General features: G+C 43.1%; 1 protein-coding gene across 9 annotated transcripts in view; it reads left to right on the forward strand.

Moving 5' to 3' along the window:
- The window catches only part of TMEM164 (transmembrane protein 164), a 171,622-nt gene that overhangs the window by 45,455 nt on the left and 112,489 nt on the right, over window positions 1–13,678 (forward strand). The window contains exon 1 of one of the 9 annotated variants that reach the window (XM_041740671.1): window positions 929–3,071. The exons of the other annotated variants lie outside the window; for them this stretch is intronic. The gene's annotated coding sequence lies outside the window, so the exon portion shown is untranslated. Of the gene's footprint in view, window positions 1–928; window positions 3,072–13,678 lie in introns of those variants that run through there. 9 annotated transcript variants of the gene reach the window in all.

The raw sequence follows: 13,678 nt of genomic DNA on the forward strand, positions 1-13,678 counted from the left end.
AATGAATCATTTAGTCTAGGGGTTCTCAACCCTTTTGTGGCTGCTGAGCATATAATGGATGATCTTCGCAGGTTCAACAGACTCAGCTAAGGGCCACATCAATAAGAAGGTAATAGGCTATGCAGAATTCCCAATGCTGTCTCTAACTTACCTTTGTTCTCCAACTGAAGAGAGTGTTAAAGGAATGTGAGCCAGGAAGCAAACAATCAGGGGGAGAACAGGCAGAGGAATGCATATGTGAATCATTTGCAAACTTCAGTGTTTTAACCACTATTCATAATAAATCACTTTGCCCCACCCCTCTCACCTGAGGACATCTACCCATGGCTGCTAAAATTTGCCGAGAAAAGCACCAGTCTAGTCCTAGCATCTTACAGACATGGGCTCAGAGATTTGGAGAGGGCAGGTCTTTGGCCCACTAGCTAGTATCTGCTTTGGGATTACCACTTGGGCTTCTCCTTCTCAGGCCATTGCATTTTCTTCAAGAAGTAGATATTCTCTGAATATAAAGTCTGCCTGCCCTGCAACAACTTGTCTGTCTACGGATGTTGGAGGCCGTCTCCAGTCACTTGACCAGGGTCATTGCTGGGGCCTGGCTTGGGGGAAAGAGGAAAATGAGGTAATACAGCAAGTACATTCTGTACTCTAGGTTTAGCTCATTATTGCTATGCCTGGAGGGGAACTCAGGGAGTACAGTTTACCCAAGGCATTTCTTGTGGAGTTCAGACATAACAGATGGCTTTTCATTTTTCTAGAATCCCACATCTGTAGTGAGTGTAGAACACGACTGAATGCTCAGTGGGTATTTCTTGATTATGCGACTGGCTGAAATCGCTCTGCTGGTGCAATGATAATAACCACTTAGATTTTTTTTATACCACTGAGCATTTAATTGGTAGGCACAAGATTTGCTAAAATGTTGCTTCTGTTGTTAGTTTTATGAAGTTTGGCAAAGCCAGGAGGAGCCTGCAGGCCATTTGGTTTGGGGCCCTGCTTTGGCTATTAAAAATTATATAGTGCCTTAAATACCTGTTGCTAAATGTTATTTGCACTTCTTGTTAGGACTCCTGTGGGTTTCTTCTGCTCAGAATAGAAGCTACTGAAGGACTTAATGAAAGGACATGGCCTAATGGGTCACAGAAGTGAAGTTCAAAAGCATTTAGGAGAAAGGCCCATCTGTTGGCCTCTGGAGAGGAAGGGAAAGGAGTGCTTTTCCAGGTTTAGGTGTGACTCAGGGTTGGATTCTTGCAGAAATAAGTGTCTGAATGACTTATGTGTGATTCTTGCAGAAATAAGTGTCTGAATGACTTATGTGTGCTTTCCAGGAGGCCATGCTTCGGGAGACCCCATCAGGCTAGTTATTTCTCCCTGTGGTGAAGGAAACCTCTGGCACATGGCTAATTAAAAAAAAAATCATAAAGCCAGAAGCCAAAAAGCTCAAAGGCTCGTCAGAGCCAAGCGTCCTGCCATCGGGCCACTCCAAATCCTCCAGAGACCAGTGGATCCTTATCCTAATAAATAATAAAGGAAGACACCATTCCTAGAGTCCCTTTTAAGAAAAGGTCACCGTATGGTTTTGTATTCCCTCCAGCCACTAACAGTTTGCTCACGGGCAGTTTTGCTTGTTGGGGGTGCTGGTGGGAGGGCCCTGCTTCCACATCACTCTGAATTAAACTCTCATCTGTCTGGACCAAGAGAAACAGAATGTGCTTAGAAGGGTTCCTCCCAGAGTCATGCATTTCCTTCTCCCTTGTGTCTACCAAGCCCCTAAATTCTGGGCCATTTGCATCTGCCTCGGTTCTTCCTTATAACGTGTGGCAAAAAGCGTTTTGGTTCTAGGTACAATGCAAAGCTTCCTGGAGTGAACCAAATGTGGAAAGCACTGTAATTCGAGGCAGTTTTCAGAAAAGAGCCCCTTCTGGCAAAGAAAAGCCCTTTTTTCCTTCTTCTCTCTTCTTTCTTTCTCTTCCTTCCCCTTAGGCCTCATCACATTTTGTTCAATTTCAGCTCATTGCTGGCTGAATTTTCCTTTTGATGTCTGCTTTCCAGAATAGACCCTGCCTGAAAAGGAGAACAAAAGGCCAACTCTGTGCCTTTGAATTTGCAGAGGCCCCAACCCTTTTATCCATCTCCGTGCTTCCCTGCTTCTTGGGAACAAAACCTGAGCTCCATGGTCAGAGCACAGATGGAGTTAGAGCATTCTTTTACAAAACCAAGCACATGTGGATTTCATGTTTCATTGTCCTCCCTGCTTTGCTACAGGGTCAGGGCAGGTAGTGAAGGGAGAGAGGGATTGGAGGACAAAAACTAGTTTGTAACCTACACCAAAGCAGAGGTTCCCAATCCTGCCTTCCCTCACCCCAAGTGGGATTCTGGAGAAAGTATGTTCTTTAAGGATATAGTTTGCTAATTCAGGGTTGCTTTCTACACCCCCCCCTTTTTTTAGGATTTTATTTATTTATTTGAGAGAGAGCATGAGTAGGGGGGAGGAGCAGAGGGAGAGGGAGAAGCAGATTCCCCGCGGAGCAGGGAGCCTGGTGCAGGGCTCAATCCCAGGACCCTGGGATCATGACCTAAGCTGAAGGCAGGCCTATCCCACTGAGCCACCCGAGTGCCTCCATTGTTTTCTATCTCAAGAGCCTCTGTCAAGGCACCCAGTTCGGATGATGAAACAGGAGTTTGAGGTGCCACCATCTGAGCGCTGGCTCACACACCATGTTTTCTTAAACTTTACCTTTCTGTCCATTACTCAGCGTCTGTGTTCAGCCTGCTCTGCTCGTCTTCTTCTGCTTCCTTTGGTTTCAAATCACAGAAGACCTATCTCTTTGTGCTCCCAGCCTGTTGTCTTGGTTACAGACTTTTTCAGCCTGCCTTTTTTTTTTTTTTTTGAGGGGGAATGTCCTGCTCAAAGGAAGGAGAGTTTTAGAAATACTGAGTAAGGACTGTCTCTTCAAGGCTACTGGGCTGCTTGTGTCAGCAGTGGGGAGAACTGTGGTTGGCAAATGTGGCTGTACAATGAAAATCCCCTAGGATGCTCTACAATGACTCTGCTCGGCCCCCTGCCCAACTAGGTGAGTGGGGTCTTGAGGAATGGGCCCCAGGCATTGGTATTTAATTTTCAAGGAATTGCCTTAGATTAGACGAATCTAATCGACACTCAGCATTTAGAACCATTGAATTTTCACAGTAAAGCCCAATGAATACCTGGGTTCTGGGCTGTTGAAGCAGGATCAACTTTTCTATACTTTAGTTTTTCCTGCTTAGAAGATGGGATCAGGAAGGCTTAAGGAGTTAGAAGCCCACTGTGAGTGCCCTGTCATTACCACCACAGACAAAAGAGCGACACCTTCCCTTAAAAAAAATCCAATTATCTAGCTGGCTTGGTGTCTAGGCTGTTAAACAGTGGCTTGAGGCCGTCTCAGGGATTAAAATAAATCTTTCCAGTTGCTTGAAGAAGGAGCTTATCTATGGGGAGGAGTTTCACTCCCCCAGTGCAGTTGGGACAAAGCTTTTTGGGTTTTTGAACCCACCCCAACTTCTAGCTGCCTCCCTTTTCATACCCCAAATGGTTAGCAGAGCTAGGCACCATATCTCTGTTCTTTGCAAAATTGCCTTTTTATCAAGTGCGATTTTATCATGAAAGCAATGCATGTTCCCGATCCAAGCCTGCCACATTATAAGAATAGGACACATGACAAATAAAAAGCCCCTGAGAAGTCTATCTCCCAGAGATTAACCATTATCAGCATGTGTTCCCTGCAGGTTTTATGTTCAATTAGTTATTTAAAGACTCAAAACAATTTGAAAGGAACTGAATAGGATGTAGGATTCCTTCCAGCCTCCACCTTCCCCACTATTTCTTCTTTCTGGAAACAAACCACCATTACCAGTTGCTGAGAAATCTTGAGAGGCACTCTATGCATAAACAAGGCTTGCGTATTTTAGAGTGACCAAGTGTAGCCCATATACCAAGGGACATCTATGTGGCCATTTCATTGATTCATCCAACAAGTATTTGTTTAGCATCTCCTATGTTCCAGGTACTGTGTTAGCTTCTGGGTATTTAATAAGGACCAGCACACAGCCACCACCCTCCAAGAGCTGATAGCCTAGCAGGGAAGATGGACATTTGAAGAAAAAAAATAAAACACAGCTGCTATAAAGTAAGAAATGGTAATGTGATGAAGGAAAAGAACAGGGTTTACATGCATTGCTTTCCAAATAGTGAGTGAGAGTTCCCTTCCCCAGTCTTCTAATACAGAGGTGTGGACAGGAGATTGGAAGCAAAGCCATGACTCCCCAGCCTTGATCCTTGCTGGCGAGTTTCTTCTTTCCCACCAGAATTTTCACATGACAAAATGGCCTTGCCAGAAGTTAGGGTCATCCACCGGCCAGCTTTCTCACTGGTTGTTCGAGTGCTAGCAGTATTATAGATCAGAAGATGTTTGCAGATGGACTGTGAACTTCTTGTAGCCAGGAACTATGTACTACATCTCTTTGTGAGCCCAGAACCCTGGCAAGGACAAACAGACACAGGCAGCAGGCCCTCGATACTTGTTTTACGTTCTTATTTTATACCTTAGCAGCCCTGTAAGTGGTAGGTATCTTCACTCCTATTTTTAAAGTTGACAAAAACTGGGGCTCAAGGAAATTGGAAAAACTTTCCTCCTTTAAAAATGCTCCTATTTCTCTGGGAAACGAACTAGGGGTGGTGGAAGGGGAGGAGGGCGGGGGGTGGAGGGGAATGGGTGACGGCCACTGAGGTGGACACTTGATGGGATGAACACTGGGTGTTTCTCTGTATGTTGGTAAATTGAACACCAATAAAAATTAATTTTAAAAAAATGCTCCTATTTCGCCTCCCACCCTCCAAGATTCTTGACCACGGTCAGGTAGCTTCTCGGTTGCTGAGCTCTGCAAATGTTTGTTGGCCCATGTGGTTGTGACCCTGACATAGTTGGTCTCCTTCCTGCGGGGAACTGGATACCCTCCATCCCTCCCATGGGGTTGGCTTAGGCTCTGTTCCCTCAGAGTTGTCTGGAAGTGTTTTAAGACAACCAGGTCATTCTATTCTAAATATTTTTCTAGGATTGAGGTCAAGTCAGCAGCATGATCCTCTCTTAAATGGGTCAGAGGCGGCGGACTCCCTGTGGCTCCTTTAAAGGTTGGACCTCTCTGTCCACACTACCCCTCTTCCCTTCTCTTCCAGCTGGTGTCCTCAGCTGGGGTCTGACCAGGGAGCAGAGTCACATTTGCACGTGTTTCCTGGGAAACTTTTATGTATCTGTCATTGTGTTACACACTTTGAGGAGCGGAGGCAGAGTCACCTCTTTAAAAGGCAAAGTAGGGATCCCTGGGTGGCGCAGCGGTTTGGCGCCTGCCTTTGGCCCAGGGCGCGATCCTGGAGACCCGGGATCGAATCCCACATCAGGCTCCCGGTGCATGGAGCCTGCTTCTCCCTCTGCCTGTGTCTCTGCCTCTCTCTCTCTCTCTGTATGACTATCATAAATAAATAATAAAAAAAAAATTAAAAGGCAAAGTAATCATATAGGGGAGACAGGATGCAGCATTGGCTCTGAACATGATCTTTGGAATCGGACAGTCCCAGGTTCAAAACCTGACTCTTACATGTACTTAGTAGTTGTGTGCACTTACGCAAGTTACTTTCCTTATTAGCTCAGTTTCTGCCTATGTAAACAGGGGCAGGGTGGGAAATAGCCCTCATCTCCTAGGGTGGCTGTGAGGAAGGAATACATGAAACAATACACAGAAGGTGCTGAACATAGGGCCAGGCACAGGTACTTCCATTACTCTTATTACTGCTGCTTCTATTATTATTATTAACCATAGTGGGAGACCACTGGAGTGATGAATGTATAGCACTGTAAGTATTCCTTACAGTAAGCACAAATGCAGTTCAGAAAAGGAAAGATAAGTTTTGGTTGGTGATCCAGGAAGTCTCTGGAGGCAGGAGGAGATGTGGAATGAAATGTGGCCGTAGGAGGCTGAACTTTGCTGGAGTGAGGGCCCAAGAGAAAGAGAAACCAAGTCAGGGCCGGGCATATATAGTCTCGACCAGCAGCTCACCAGTCTTTACAGCTAATATTTCTAGCCCTTTATAATTCCCCTTTTGGGGCATCCTGCATCACTACTTGCAGTTTGCCTGGGGGCGGGGGGGGGGCTTGCTGGCTGGCTGCTCTGGCTGAGCTTTAGAGGGTATCTGTGCCTCAGTGGAGTTGATGTGAGTCCCAGAGTCTGCAACTTGATTTCTGTGTTCAGTGCCTGATTTTTAGCAGCACATTCAGGGAGGCTGGCTTCATACTCTGCAACCTTACAGAAGACTTCACAAGACTTCACAATAAATGACAAGGTGGAAGAATGGATTGATGATGGGGAAGGGACCTACGTAGAGACATGATGCTTGAGTCTATCAGTCATATCATTCTTGACAGCTAGGTTCCCAAAGTGATATTAACCAGGGACTTGTTTTAGGTACCTAAAATCAGAACCTAACAGGGGTTGAAGGGTTTCAATAGAGACAATGTAGGTACATCACGCCACTGTATTGATCAAAACATGTATCCTCTTTTTCTCCACAGCTGGGAAAATATTAATGACAATTTTTCTCCCGGATGTTTCTGTTTTCTAATTCCATGCAAATACTGTGTGCCTGCTATGACAATGTTCTTTTTCTGTGTTTTTTATTCTTCTTGATAAGAATTGGAAAATATTCACTTCTCAATAGCAGTATAGTTAACAGTGATTCTTTCATTGAGTATTCTTTTTGGCTTTCCTCTTTTTTAAGATTTTATTTATTGATTTGAGAGAGGAAAGGAGAGAGCGAGCAAGAGAGCACAAGCAGGGGGAAAACAGAGGGAGAGGGAGAAGCAGGCTTCTGGATCCCAACATGGGGCTCGATCCCAGGACCCTGGGATCATGACCTGAGCCAAAGGCAGAGGCTCAACTGACTGAGACATCTGGGGACCGACCTACTGATGTTTCTTAAGCAGGGCTGCCACGAATGGCTTTGCACTACACAACCCTAGGAGAGGGTGCCATTCACATAGACTATAATTGAATGGCGCCACTAGGGTTGTGCAGTGCACAACCTACACAGCTGTACTCGGCAGCCCTAGCATAATGTCAGTGCTTTTTTCATCAAGGGCGGGTTTTTGGGAAAGGTGGAGAGTAGCAGTTTGGAACTTTCTCAGGGACTTAGTAAGGGGGCTGAAGCAGTAAACTGCAACTCCGAAAGGAAGAGAGAAGTGCAGTTGTGGCTTTGATGGGATTATCCTCTGGCAGTATCTTCAGCCTTTGGAGAGTCCTGCATCACTGCTTGCAGTTTAGACGTGGTAGTCCTTCCTGTGGGAGGACTACTGAACTTCATTCTTTCAGGAAATCATTTTTTTTGTCAGCCTACTATATGCAGGTTGAAGAATGGGGAAAGATTTGCATAGGAGGGAGCAGTTGAACTGGGTTTTATGAAAGACACAGGAAATAAACATGGGAAAATAGATTGTGAGGACAGAGTTCCAGGGGAAAGGGAAGTGCAAGAGGGAAGGCAGATGGGAAACTGAATGGTGGGGTATATGGGTAATGGCAAAGAATTCATTTTCCTTCCATAGAAAGACATGTGAAGAAGTGTGTGTGTGTGCGGGGGGTTGCCATATGATGGTGGGGGAGGAGACTTGGAAGCCAAATTAAGGAGTTTGGACTTCGTTAAACAAGTATTAAGGAGCCATCCAAAAAAATTTTTTAATAGTTTATTGAGATAGAATTTTCTTACTGTACCATTCACCCATTTAAAGTGTTCAATCCGTGGTCTTTAGTGTATTCACAGGTATGTATGGCTGTCACTACAATTTCGAACATTTGCATCACGTGAAAAAGAAGTTCCATATCATTTAGCCATCTCACCCTTATCTGTTCTTCCCCACCTCCCTGCTCTTTAGAGGACATTCTATAGAATGTGCCTGTTCTGGACATTTCCAAGTGGTGGAGTCAGATAATGTATGGTCCTTCATGAACTGGTTTCTTTCACTTAGTATATGTTTAAGGTTCATCCCTGTTGTTGCCTGGATCAGTACTTCACCCTATCTATGTATCTATCTATGTATCTATGTATGTATGTATGTATGTATGTATGTATGTATCTATCTATCTATCTATCTATCTATTATCTATGACATTTTATTTCTTTGAGAGAAAGAGAGAGCACAAGCAGGGGGAGCAGCAGGCAGAGGGAGAGGGAGAAGCAGGCTCCCCACTGAGCAGGGACCATGACATACAGCTCAATCCCAGGACCCCAGGATCATGACCTGAGCTGAGGGCAGATGCTTCACTGATGGAACCACACAGAAGCCCCTACTTCACTCCTTTTAATGGTTCAGTAATATTCCGTTGAGAGGATATACCATATTTTGTTTATCCATTCACTCACTGATGAGTGAGTTAGTTCTACCTTCTGGCTCTTATAAATAAGGCTGCTGTGAACATTCATGTTTAAGTTTTTATGGGAATGTTTCTCTTGGACATATACATAGGAAAGGAATTGCTGGGTCATATGACAATTATGTATAGCCTTTTGAGGAACGGCCAGACTATTTTGTCACACTGTGGTGCCATTTTACATCCCTACCAGCAGTATACAGGGATACCTCAGAGGTACCGTGGGTTTCATTCCAGACCACTGCAGTGAGGCAAATATCACCATAAAGTGAGTTAAATGAATTTGTCGGTTTCCCCATACATATAAAAGTTATGTTTATACTATGTCATGGTCTGCTAAGTGTGCAGTACCGTTATGTCTAAAAAATACAATGTACATACCTTAATAAAAAATACTTTATTGCTAAAAATGCTAACCATCTTAGCTTCTAGTGAGTTGTAATCCTGCTGGTAGAGGATCTTGCCTCAGTGTTGATGGCTGCTGACTGATCAGGGTGGTGGTTTTAAGTCCTGTTGCTTTCATTTTGACATGCTTCAAGCGTCTTTAGCCAGGAGTTGTTACATCTCAAGAAACTACTTTCTTGGCTTACCCATAAGAAGCAACTCCTCAGCCATTCAAATCCGATGATGAGATGGCAGCAGCTCAGTCCCATCTTTAGACTCTACTTCTGATTCTTGTGCTCTTGCGTTTTTCCTTGTACCTGCACTTCCTTCCTCCACAGAAGTTTTGACCCCCTCAAAGTCTTCCATGAGGGTTGGGATCAACTTTTCCCAAGCTCCCATTAATGTTATTTTGACCTCGTCCCATGAATCATGAATGTTCTTAATGGTGTCTGTGAAGGTGAATCCTTTCCAGAAGGTTTTCAATTCACTTTGCCCAGATCCATCAGAGAAATCACTATCTATGGCAGCTATATAGCCTTAGGAGAGACTGGAAATTCAAAATGACTCCTTGATCCACGGGCTGCAGAATGGATGTTGTGTTAGCAGGCATGAAAACAACATTAATTGTGTGTGCTTCCGTCAGAGCTCTTGGGTGGTCAGGTGCATTGTCAGCAGGAATATTTCGAAAGGAATCCTTTTTTTTTCCTTCTGAGCAGTATGTCTCAACAGTAGGCTTAAAATATTCAGCAAACCATATTGTGAACAGATGTGCTGTCATCCAGACAAGATTCCATCAAAATCCTAGAGGAGAACACAGGCAACACCCTTTTTGAACTTGGCCACAGTAACTTCTTGCAAGATACCTCCATGAAGGCAAGAGAAACAAAAGCAAAAATAAACTATTGGGACTTCATCAAGATAAGAAGCTTTTGCACAGCAAAAGATACAGTCAACAAAACTAAAAGACAACCTACAGAATGGGAGAAGATATTTGCAAATGACCTCTCAGATAAAGGGCTGGTATCCAAGATCTATAAAGAACTTATTAAACTCAACAGCAAAGAAACAAACAATCCAATCATGAAATGGGCAAAAGACATGAAGAGAAATCTCAGAGAGGAAGACATAGACATGGCCAACAAGCACATGAGAAAATGCTGTGCATCACTTGCCATCAGGGAAATACAAATCAAAACCACAATGAGATACCACCTCACACCGGTGAGAATGGAGAAAATTAACAAGGCAGGAAACCACAAATGTTGGAGAGGATGTGGAGAAAGGGGAACCCTCCTGCACTGTTGGTGGGAATGTGAACTGGTGCAGCCACTCTGGAAAACTGTGTGGAGGTTCCTCAAAGAGTTAAAAATAGACCTGCCCTACGACCCAGCAATTGCTCTGTTGGGGATTTACCCCAAAGATTCAGATGCAATGAAACGCCGGGACACCTGCCCCCCAATGTTTATAGCAGCAGTGTTCCCAATAGCCAACCTGTGGAAGGATCCTCGGTGTCCATCAAAAGATGAATGGATAAAGAAGATGTGGTTTATGTATACAATGGAATATTACTCAGCCATTAGAAACGACAAATACCCACCATTTGCTTCGACATGGATGGAACTGGAGGGTATTATGTTGAGTGAAATAAGTCAGTTGGAGAAGGACAAACATCTTATGGTCTCATTCATTTGGGGAATATAAAGGATAGTGAAAGAGAATAAAGGGGAAGGGAGAAAAGATGAGTGGGAAATATCAGAAAAGGAGACAGAACATGAGAGACTCCTAACTCTGGGAAATGAACTAGGCGTGGTGGAAGGGGAGGTGGGCGGGGGGTGGAGGTGACTGGGTGACGGGCACTGAGGGGGGCACTTGATGGGATGAGCACTGGGTGTTATTCTATATGTTGGCAAATTGAACACCAATAAAAAATTTATAAAGAATAAATAAATAAATATCCTTAAAAAAATTCACGGTCTTATGCAGGCACAGTTTGTGGCACTCAAAAAACAATACAGTAACTGCAAATATCACTGATCACAGATCACCTTAACAAATAATGAAAAAGTTTGAAATATTGCAAGAATTACTGAGATGTGACACAGAGATACAAAGTAAGTGAATACTATTGGAAAAATGGCATGGTTAGACTTGTTCAGTGCAAGTCTGCTGCTAACCTTCCATTTGTAAAAACTGCAGTATCTGCAAAGTGTAATAAAGCAAAGCATGAGAAAATGAGTGCACCCATATGAGGTTTCCAGTTTTTCCTCATCATCACAAACACTTCTGATTGTCCTTTTTTATTCTAGCCTTGCTTATCTAGAGTCTAAAGATGGGTGTGAAGTGGTATGTCCTTGTGGATTTGATTTTTTATTTCTCTAATGATTAATGATATTGAGCATCTTTTCATGAGCATATTGACCATTTGGATGTTCTCTTTGGAGAAGTGTCTACTCATATCTTGAGCCCACTTTTAATTGGGTGATTTGTAATTTTGTCGTTGAGTTTTAAGAGTCTTATGTATTCTGGATACTAGACCCTTGTCAGAGATAGGGTTTGCAAAAATTTTCTCTCATTCTTTGTGTTGTCTTTTTTTTCATAATAATGTCCTTTGAATCAAAAGATTTTCATGAAGTCCCATTTACCTGTTCTTTTGTTGCTTATGCTTTCAGTGTCACATCTAAGAATCTATTGCCAAATCTGGGACCATGAACATTTACTGTTATTATTACTTTTAAGGATTTTATAGTTTTTACTTTTATATTTAGGTCTTTGACTGAATTTGAGTTAATTTTTGCATGTGGTTCTGAGGTAGAACCATACTTATGCATGTGGAAATCCATTTGTATTAGCACCATTTGTTGAAGAGACTATTTCCCCATTGAATGGTCTTGGCACCCTTGTTGAAAATCAGTTGTGTCTATTTTTGGACTTTGAACTCCATTTTGTTAGACTATGTCTATCCTTATGCCAGTACCACACTGTCTTTATTACTGCTTTGTAGTGACGTTTGAAATCAAGTAATGCGGGTCCTTTTACTTGTTCTTTTCAACTTGTCTTGGCTATTTGGAGTCTCTTAAAATTCTTTTTTTTTGAGTCCCTTATAATTCAATAAGAATTTTAGAATTAGCTTGTCAGTTTCTACAAAGAAATCAGCTGAGATTCTGATAGTGATTGTGTTGTATTGGTCATTGGAAAATTTTAGTGAGGAATATAATATGATGAGGGCCCTATTTTAAGATAATTGAGAACCTGACAATAATTTATGAACTAGAATAAAGGAGGGGAGACACTGGAGACCTGGAGATCAGATAGGAAATTGCTATCATAGTTCAAGAAAATGATAGGGACCGAACTAGGAAAAGATAGTGAGGATAAATGTGAGATATATTGAAAAGGTTGAAGCATCAACATGACAGGACTTGGGGACTGACTACATGTGGGGGCTGAGAAGGAGGGGCTCCATGAAAGCGCCAAGGTTTAAAAATAGGCTGATTAGATGACATTACTGTTTTTTTACTTTTGTGTTAAAAAAATTTTTTTGAGAGAGAGAGTGAGTGTGAAGGCGAGAGGGGCAGAGAGAGAGAGAAAATCTTAAGCAGGCTCTATGCTCAGTGCAGAGCCCGTTGTAGGGCTTGATCTCACAACCCTGAGATCATGACCTGAGCTAGAATCAAGAGTCGGATGCTTAACTGACTGAGCCACCCAGGTACCCCTAAAATTATTTTTGATTTACAGAAGATTTGTAAAGATGATACAGAAACTTTCTGTTTACCCTTCACTCAGCTTCTCTAATGTGAACATCTTGCATGATCATGGTAAAATCATGAACACTGGGAAATTCTCATTGCTGCTATGAACTGAACTGTAGATTTTGTTTTGATTTCACCAGTTATTTTTCACAAATATCCCTTTACCGTTCCACAATCCAATCCAGGATCCCACATTATATTTAGTTGTTGTATCTTCTTAGTTTTTTCCATCCATGCCAGTTTGTCATTCTGTCGTTCATTACCTTGACAGTTTGAAGAGCACTGGTAAGTGACTTTGTGAAATGTCCCTAATTCAGATTTATCCGATTTTTTTTTTTTGCTTGCTTAGATTTGGGCAGTTTGTACAAAAACAGCACAGAAGTGATGCTATACCCTTCTTGTGCATCATATCAGGGGGTGCACAATGATATGTCTTTTTTTAAAAAAGATTTTATTCATTTATTCGTGACAGACACAGAGACAGAGAGAGGCAGAGACACAGCCAGAAGGAGAAGCAGGCTCCACGCGGGGAACCCAATGCGAGACGTGATCCCAGGTCCCCAGGATCAGTCCCCAGGCCAAAGGCGGCGCTAAACTGCTGAGCCACCTGGGCTGCCCCGATGATATGTCTTATACCTGGTGATGTTAACTGAGGCCTCTCAGGGCAATGTCAGATTTCTGCACTCTGAAGTTTCTAGTTTTCCATAGTAATGAACAAGTAGCTCGCATGCAAAAATAATACTTGTATTACTAATCCGAGCAGCCGTCCACAGCTTCTGCCTGTAACAGTGATTGCTACAGTGTTTGCCTCACATTGCTTTCCTGGTTCCCTCGTCCCTTCTGCCTTTGTCAGTTGGAATCCTGTTTGAAGAGCTGTCTTTTTTTTATATAAATTTATTTTTTATTGGTGTTCAATTTGCCAACATATAGAATAACACCCAGTGCTCATCCCATCAAGTGCCCCCCTCACCCAGTCACCCAGTCACCTCCATCCCCCGCCCACCTCCCCTTCCACCACGCCTAGTTCGTTTCCCAGAGTTAGGAGTCTCTCATGTTCTGTCTCCCTTTCTGATATTTCCCACTCATCTTTTCTCCCT

Source organism: Vulpes lagopus, chromosome X, assembly GCF_018345385.1.
Source record: "Vulpes lagopus strain Blue_001 chromosome X, ASM1834538v1, whole genome shotgun sequence".
Classification (NCBI taxonomy): domain Eukaryota; kingdom Metazoa; phylum Chordata; class Mammalia; order Carnivora; family Canidae; genus Vulpes; species Vulpes lagopus.